The sequence below is a fragment of the Gymnodraco acuticeps genome, unplaced genomic scaffold, assembly GCF_902827175.1.
Source record: "Gymnodraco acuticeps unplaced genomic scaffold, fGymAcu1.1, whole genome shotgun sequence".
NCBI lineage: Eukaryota > Metazoa > Chordata > Actinopteri > Perciformes > Bathydraconidae > Gymnodraco > Gymnodraco acuticeps.
Window position 1 is genome coordinate 1,240,986 of NW_022989894.1, and position 9,175 is coordinate 1,250,160.

Genomic DNA, 9,175 nt, shown 5'->3' on the forward strand with positions numbered 1-9,175 from the left:
AATGGCAGTGTTTGTGCAGTTGGAGCTGTGATAAGGATGTTTCCTCCTCTGCATTATGAGCGACAGCAGAATGAGGATTGTTCGGTCGCTCAGGGACAGCAGCAGAAAGTTGCTTAGTTTCAAAAGAGAAGCAAGCACAAACAAATCCCCAGCTGAGGAACACCATATACGGCTCTCAATGATAACAACCAATCAGAAACAGGTAGTTATATTTTATTAATATATTTAGGATTGTGTTTTTACTGAGTTGGGAATGTGGATCCATCACAATGGGCAGAAATGGAAGACAACGACCTACTTATACCTATACTTTATAAAACACCTTATTTTCAGAGTGTCAAAATAGAAAACATATAAGGACAACAAATGTATAATAATTTGTACTCATGGTCAAGGATTTATTTGTACCCACCCATCCAATCTTTAGCGCCGTTGAAAAATGACAAAACAATAATACAATGTATTTTAATTTTTTAAGCCATATGTATGCACTAATATCCATTTATAGTAAGGAATGCGTTCCTTCATTCACAAACATGTTCCCTTGATATATTCATATTGACTGAACTTACAATAACCCTGAAAAACAAAACATTGTAAGAGCACCTAATAGATGCAGGCAGATGGTTTTGTTTTTGTAAAATGGGCTGGCTCACAAATGAGAAACAAATTTGAGTTGCTCAGTTTAAATCTGAAATCAGCTTACCTCAATCTCCTTTTGCTTTTGTTGCTCCTTGTTGTCTGTAATGAGCTGCTGCCGGGCACAAGATCCCCCAGATATACGACTGGAGGATTAAGGCGAACGCACAACAAAACGTAGAGAAAGAATCAAAACAGTTTTATTTTAGAAAAGAGCATATAGGAGAATGAAGTAGCTGATTTTAGAAGCTTATTATTTCAATTGTACAAGTTGAGTTTCATCAGAATAAGTGGTTTCCATTGCAATAATATAATGGCTGACAAAAACAAATACAGTATAAACATACTCTGAAGATTAGCGGATGACAGTTTGTCCTCTAGGAACATTTTTCTTATAATCCCTAGTTTGTGAAAGCACAACCTCTGAATAATAGGGCCATTTGACATACCATTAAACTGACAAGACCGTTAAAATCATAGTCTAATAGTATATGATACCATACCCTTAATATGCAAATAGTTTATGATAGTGATATGATCAGTATGAGGAAAATACAACTCATAACAGCAAATTAATTTAGAACAGCAACATAGCATCCTAACATCCGGCAGTGGCTCAGTCAGTAGGGGCTTGGACTGGGAGCTGTAGGGTCGCCGGTTCAAGTCCCCGACCAGACCTAAAATGTGGAGTGTGGACTGCTACTTGGAGAGGTCCCAGTTCTCCTCCTGCCCTGCCGTGGTGCCCTTGAGCAAAGCACCAGACACCCCCCTTCCCGCTCCCCGGGCGCTGTGCCAATAGCTGCACACTGCTTCTAGTACTAGACTCCTGGTTCTAGGATGGATTAAATGCAGAGGCCACATTTCACTGTGTGTGCTGTGTGCTCTGCATGTGTGACCATTAAAGAGGGTTTCATCCCTCCCAATTCTATAAAAGGCATTAAGATGTTCATGAGGATTACATGTTTTTGAATGTTTCTTGCACCAAATTCTAAAATTCACCTTGGATCATGCATTTATTGATGGGGATAGTCCTTAAAGCATATTAGACATATGTAATGTTTGTAACTTTCATTTCCTGTTGTGGTGGGTTAAGGAGACAGGGAGGTGAAAGATGTGGGACTCTATACATTAACAGCATTTTCAAATACGGTATGTGAATCTCATTAAACCTGTTCATGTTGCTACCAGCATAATATGCCATAGAAGGAGCACACAAGACTTGATACACTGCAACCAAAATCAACAGGATTGTAAACATTGCAACATTTAAAAGCCAATTCTAGGATAGCTTATGTCCTTTATCTCACTTTGAATGAAAATGCATTGATAGTCAAAACAAAAATGTGATATCGGCTACAAATTCTGTATTTTACAAACAACCGTGTTCACATGGAACCCAATGACAAATTACAGATTTGATTAGTTATAAAAAAATAATAGAAACCATCTTGTGAATGCAAGGGTTACAAATATACATCCATCCATCCATCCATCTTCTCCCGCTTATCCGTGGTCGGGTCGCGGGGGTAGCAGTTCCAGCAGAGAGCCCCAAACTTTCTTTTCCCTGGCGACATCAACCAGCTCTGACTGGGGGATCCCAAGGCGCTCCCAGGCCAGCGAAGAGATATAATCCCTCCACCTGGTCCTAGGTCTACCCCTTGGTCTCTTCCCAGCTGGACGTGCCTGGAACACCTCCCTAGGGAGGCGCCCAGGTGGCATCCTAACTAGGTGCCCCGAACCACCTCAACTGGCTCCTTTCGACGCGAAGGAGGAGCGGCTCAACTCCGAGTCCCTCCCTGATGACCGAACTTCTCACCTTATCCCTAAGGGAGACACCAGCCACCCTGCGGAGAAAACCCATCTCGGCCGCTTGTATCCGCGATCTCGTTCTTTCGGTCATGACCCATCCTTCATGACCATAGGTGAGGGTAGGAACGAAAATGGCCCGGAAGACCGAGAGCTTTGCCTTCTGGCTCAGCTCCCTTTTCGTCACAACGGTGCGGTAAAGCGACTGCAGTACCGCTCCCGCTGCTCCGATTCTCCGGCCCATCTCACGCTCCATTGTTCCCTCACTCGAGAACAAGACCCCGAGATACTTGAACTCCTTCACTTGGGGTAAGGACTCATTCCCTACCTGGAGTGGACAGTCCATCGGTTTCCTGCTGAGAACCATGGCCTCAGATTTGGAGGTGCTGATCCTCATCCCAGCCGCTTCACACTCGGTTGCGAACCGATCCAGTGAGTGCTGAAGGTCGCAGACCGATGAAGCCATCAGAACCACATCATCTGCAAAAAGCAGTGGTGCAATCCTTAGTCCACCGAACTGCAGACCCCCTCCCCCATGACTACGCCTCGAAATCCGATCCATGTATATTACAAACAGGATTGGTGACAAAGCGCAGCCCTGGCGGAGGCCAACCCTCACCGGAAATGGGTCCGACTTACTGCCGAGGACCCGGACACAGCTCTCGCTTTGGGAGTACAGAGATTGGATGGCCCTGAGTAGAGACCCCCTCACCCCATACTCCCGCAGCACCTCCCACAGTAACTCCCTGGGAACTCGGTCATACGCCTTCTCCAAGTCTACAAAACACATGTAGACCGGATAAGCGTACTCCCAGGCCCCCTCCAGGATCCTTGCGAGAGTAAAAAGCTGATCCGTCGTTCCACGACCAGGACGGAATCCGCATTGTTCCTCCTCAATCTGAGGTTCGACAATCGGCCTGACCCTCCTTTCGAGTACCTTAGAGTAAACTTTCCCGGGGAGGCTGAGTAGTGTGATGCCTCTGTAATTGGCACACACCCTCTGATCCCCCTTTTTAAATAGGGGAACCACCACCCCGGTCTGCCACTCCTTCGGTACTGTTTCCGACTTCCACGCAACGTTGATGAGACGTGTCAACCATGACAGTCCCTCAACACCCAGAGCCTTCAGCATTTCCGGGCGGATCTCATCCACCCCCGGGGCTTTGCCACTGTGGAGTTGTTTGACGACCTCAGTGACCTCCCCCCGGGAGATCGGTGTTGATCCCCCGTCATACTCCAGCTCTGCCTCTAACATAGAGGGCGGAGTTGTCGGGTTCAGGAGTTCCTCAAAGTGTTCCTTCCAACGCCCTAACACTCCATCAGTTGAGGTCAACAACGTCCCATCCTTACTGTACACAGCTTGGATGGTTCCCTGCTTCCCCCTCCTGAGGTGTCGGACAGTTTTCCAGAACAACTTTGGTGCCGCCCGAAAGTCCTTCTCCATGTCTTCTCCGAACTTCTCCCACACCCGCTGCTTTGCCTCGGCCACGGATGAGGCTGCTGCCCTTCGGGCCTGTCGGTACCTTGCAACTGCCTCGGGAGTCCCCCGGGATAACAAATCCCTGAAGGCCTCCTTCTTCAGTCGGACGGCTTCCCTGACCACCGGTGTCCACCAGGAGGTTCGAGGGTTACCGCCCCTTGAGGCACCTAGGACCTTGAGACCACAGCTCCCCGCCGCGGCTTCGGCAATAGAGGCTTTGAACACCGACCACTCTGGTTCAATGTCCCCAACCTCCACAGGAATGCCCGAAAAGCTCCGCCGGAGGTGTGAGTTGAAGGCCTCCTGAACTTGGGCCTCCTCCAGACGTTCCCAGTTCACCCGAACTACACGTTTGGGCTTACCAGGTCTATCCAGAGGCTTCCCCCGCCACTCGACCCAACTCACCACCAGATGGTGATCAGTTGACAACTCCGCCCCTCTCTTTACCCGAGTGTCCAAAACATACGGCCTCAGGTCCGATGATACGATAACGAAATCGATCATGGACCTTCTGCCTAGGGTGCTCTGGTACCACGTACACTTATGAGCATCCTTATGTTCGAACATGGTGTTTGTTATGGCCAATCCATGACTAGCACAGAAGTCCAGTAACAAACCACCACTCCGGTTCAGATCAGGGGGGCCGTTCCTCCCAATCACGCCCCTCCAAGTGTCTCCATCATTGCCCACATGTGCGTTGAAGTCTCCCAGCAAGATTAAAGAGTCCCCTTCAGGAGCCCCATACAGGACTCTTTCCAGGGTCTCCAAGAAGGCCGTATACTCTGAACTGCTGTTGGGTGCATAAGCACACACAACAGTCAGAGTTTTCCCCCCCATAACCCGCAGGCGTAGGGAGGCGACCCTCTCGTCCACTGGGGTAAACTCCAACAAAGAAGCACCTAACCGGGGACTTGTGAGTATCCCCACACCCGCCCGGCGCCTCACACCTTGAGCAACTCCGGAGAAGAATAGAGTCCAACCCCTATCCAGAAGTAAGGTTCCAGAGCCGACGCTGTGCGTAGAGGTGAGCCCAACCAGATCCAACTGGTAACGCTCCACCTCCCGCACAAGCTCCGGCTCCTTCCCCCCCAGAGAGGTGACGTTCCACGTCCCCAAAGCCAGCTTCTGTCGCCCGGGTCTGGTCCGTCGAGACCCTCCGCTTTCACTGCCACCCTTCTGGCAGCGCACCCGACCCCATTGATGTTTCCCGTAGGTGGTGGGCCCGCGGGACGGAGAAGCGGAGGTGTTGCCCACGTTGCCTTTTCGGGCTGGGCCCGGCCGGGCTCCGTGGCAAGCCCGGCCACCAGACGCTCGCCGACGAGTCCTCCTTCTGGGCCTGGCTCCAGAAGGGGACCCCGGGCTTCCTCCGGGCCGGGTATCCTCACTTTTTGTATCGTCTTTCATGAGGTCTTTTGAACCAATCTTAAAATATACAAATATACATACAAAGGTTAAAAAAAAGAGCAACTCTGGAAATAAACCACACAAACAATAGCAATGAATAAACCATTAGAAGATTAGAAGACAAAACAAGATTAGGACATTTAGAAATACGGATGAAGCAGAAAAACAAGCTTAATTGACTTTAAAGCCCATTTAAAAAGCAACACAAGGAATTGAGAAAAAAAGGAATTGCAAAGGTTCTATTTTTGCAAGGTCATCATTTTGTTTGGTATTCTATTAAGTGGTCATACCATGTAGATCCTATCATATACTCTTTTGTCTCCCATATAGAAAACGTTTGTCATTCACTAGTGCTATGCTGCTCTCCTATGGTGAACCTCAGGTACTGCAGATAAGATACAATGCTTTTGTTAAATCCTCAATTCCATGAACAACCAGAGGTGGTGAGGTGAAGTACTCAGATTTTGTAAAGTAAAAGTACCAGAGTGAAGAATACTCTGTTACAAGTCAAAGTAATGTATTCAAAATGTTACTCAAGTAAAAGCAGAAAAGTATTAACATCAGAGTATATTGAAAGTACCAAAAGTAAAAGTACTCGTTATGCAGATTGGACCATTATCAGAATAAGAATATTATACGTTTTGATTATAATTACTGTACATTAATGTGTTGATCAAAGCTGGAAATAGATGTAATGACTTTGTATACTGCAGGCAGGGTAGCTTGTGAATTATACTCCAGGTATAACTCAAGTCCTTTTTGACTGTTGATTATATTTCACATCATTAATCCAAATCTGCAAAGTAACTAAAGGTATTACATAAATGTAGTGGAGTAAAATAACACGATCCCCCTCTGAATCGTAGTGGAGTAGAAACATTTAAATACTCAAGTAAAGTACTAGTAATAATAATAATAATTTCAATTTATATAGCGCCTTTCACGAAACCCAAGGACGCTTTACAATGGGAAGTAACACAACAACAAGTAATAATAATTACATTACATTACATTACATTGCATTTAGCTGACGCTTTTATCCAAAGCGACTTACAATAAGTACATTCGACTATAATAATCATACAGATACATAGGATGAAGAAAACAAAACAGGAACAGGTTGCTGAGTACTGTATATTAGTTGAGGCCAAAGGCCTGAGTGAACAGATGGTGTTTGAGGTGTTTTTTGAAGGTGTCCAGAGTGTCTGCATTCCTGATTGCAGAGGGGAGAGAATTCCAGAGGGTGGGGGCTGCGACACTGAAGGCTCTGTTGCCAAATGTTTTCAGCTTGGAGCGCTGGATGGAGAGCAGCCCTTTGTCAGAGGACCGCAGGTGACGAGAGGGGGTGTAGGGCTGAAGGAGGTCAGAGATGTATGGAGGGGCTAGGGAGTGGAGAGATTTGTAAGTTAGCAGGAGGAGTTTGTACTGGATGCGTGTCTTGACCGGGAGCCAGTGAAGGTGGATGAGGGTAGGGGTGATGTGTTGCCAGGGCTTAGTGTGGGTGAGGAGCCTGGCTGCAGAGTTCTGGACGTACTGGAGCCTGTCCAGGGCTTTGCTGGTGACCTAGTATCTCAAAACTCAAAAATGTACTTAATTACAGTACTTGAGTACATTTACTAAATTACTTCCCAACTCTGTGTACAACTAAAGTAAAAACATGAACTTTACATGAGCAATTAAACACAATTGCTATACATAGATGGATGCATAAAAGCAAACAATGTAAACGCCAGACTGTTACAGGCTCTGGTTAAGTAGCAGAGTAAACAAACATCGGTAATATCTTTCTTTATTTCACAGAACGACCACGGGTTCACGCAGCTTTAACTCTATATAGACATACATTTCCACAAACATTGTATTTAGTCTACTTGCATGTTACAAGTGTTGGCCAGAATCGCGTCTCCCCTTTGTTTGGCAAGAAAGGGGCGTGTCATTTTCGTCATTTAAAAAAGTTCTCCCGCGTTTTTAGGATCACATGACCTGCGAACTAATTATGTTTAAAGGGACATTTGTAAAATGCAAGGTTTATCTTCTTTTTTTTTTACATTGATTGAGGTTTAAAAAGTTGTGATGTTTTATTTGTCTAAAAACGTTATTAACATTAGGCCTACGTAAAAGTTACGCTATGGGCATGTTTGGTTTAGTCATCAATTTTTTCTTAAATGAGAAAGAAGCATTTGAAATAATGCTTCATAGATGTACAGTGTGTGTACAGTGTGTGTACAGTTGTTGACGACTTTGTCGTTGTCGACTAGCACAACGGCAGGAGATATGTTGTGAATTTTACAATCAGCGTATTGGATTAGCCCTTATGTTGTGTTCGGGTCTCCTGTGATCCGTTTCAAGTTAAAATTATATAATAACTACGCTCTAGTTTTTTTTAACGGAACAAGGCTTCATGATATCCTCCACAACAGCTATATAAACACTAAAAAAGCCAAGTCTGAATGTCTCTAAAATAAAAAGTGTATAATTTGGTGTTTCGGGTCTGGGAAGACCCAGCAGAATTGTTTGGGGTGACTCGGGGTCAAATTTGACACCCCACCCCAACCCCCTTCATCCACTGTAACAATAATTTAAAACTTTTTGGGGGGAGATTGTGTTCTAATATTAGTCTATTATAGTCAGATAACGTAATGAGCTTTAGGAAATATAATGAGTGAATTGAATCACAGGTTTTACTTAAATATGTGGTGTAATATTTTTTGGGGCCATACAATTACAACAGGATTGTACGGTTTTGAATGCATAATAAGTTAGTTATCATGCAGTTAAAACAATATTGGATGATAGTCATTATTTTTGAGTGTTTTGGACTGAGATAAATCATGGGTCAAAATTGACCCGCGAACACCATGAACGGTAACAGCTTTTGAACACAACACAAGGGTCATAGACTATCGCCATATTAATTAAGCTAGGGATTGACCCTGGCCCCCTGATGCAAGCCCTTCAAATTGCTGTACCAAACCTGAGTGTCTGTTGTTACCTTCCCAGGAAAGGCAACTCATTTGGATCTCTGGGAAGAAAAAAACACACCCTTAATTGTTGTTTATCCCAATAGGTGTGGCCAAGAGAACAACATTTTCAGCGACATTAAAAAGAATAACACAATCAGGAATCATTCCCCAGGTAATTTTGGAATATAACAGACAGAAATGTATGATTGAAATATAGAGAGACCATTCCAAAAAGGCACATTTGGACATGCAGTTTGCAGGCAGTTGCAGGCTATATGAATCACCAATATGGGAAACAGGCCGGCAGGTTCAGACAGGCAGCGATATCAAGGCTGGAAAGTTAGAGTATACCAGTGGAAATTAACTGCTATATTTACAGGGTAAACCAGGGTAAATGAGAAACAGGTGAGTAAGTGGTCACGGAAGGTCAGGTGATGGAAAATGCCGGAAACCGGTTCCCACAGGTTAGTCTGAAATGAGAGACAGGTGAATATTTCTAAATAAAACAGGAACATATGAATATGTTAAAAAAATAAAAGCTTGACACATTGATTTATTGAGAAGTACATATTTTGACAATGCACCATTTAAAAGCAAATAATAAAATGAAAAGTAATGCATGATAGTGTGGAGGAGTAGCATCCTTTACATTGTCCTATTGGAATGTACAAGGTAGACAATAAAGTCCATTTGGAAATTTGGAAAAATCCAAATCTCTCTCATTATTTCTAAAGTGTTGACTCATCCTAATACAAAGTTACTTTATGGAATAGTTCAACTTAAAAGTAAAATAAAAGTTGTGAGACACTCGTAAGGGAAAAGGAAACTGGAAGTATTTATTTAATGTGGTTTATGGTAGTAAATACACTGCATGACTAATGTA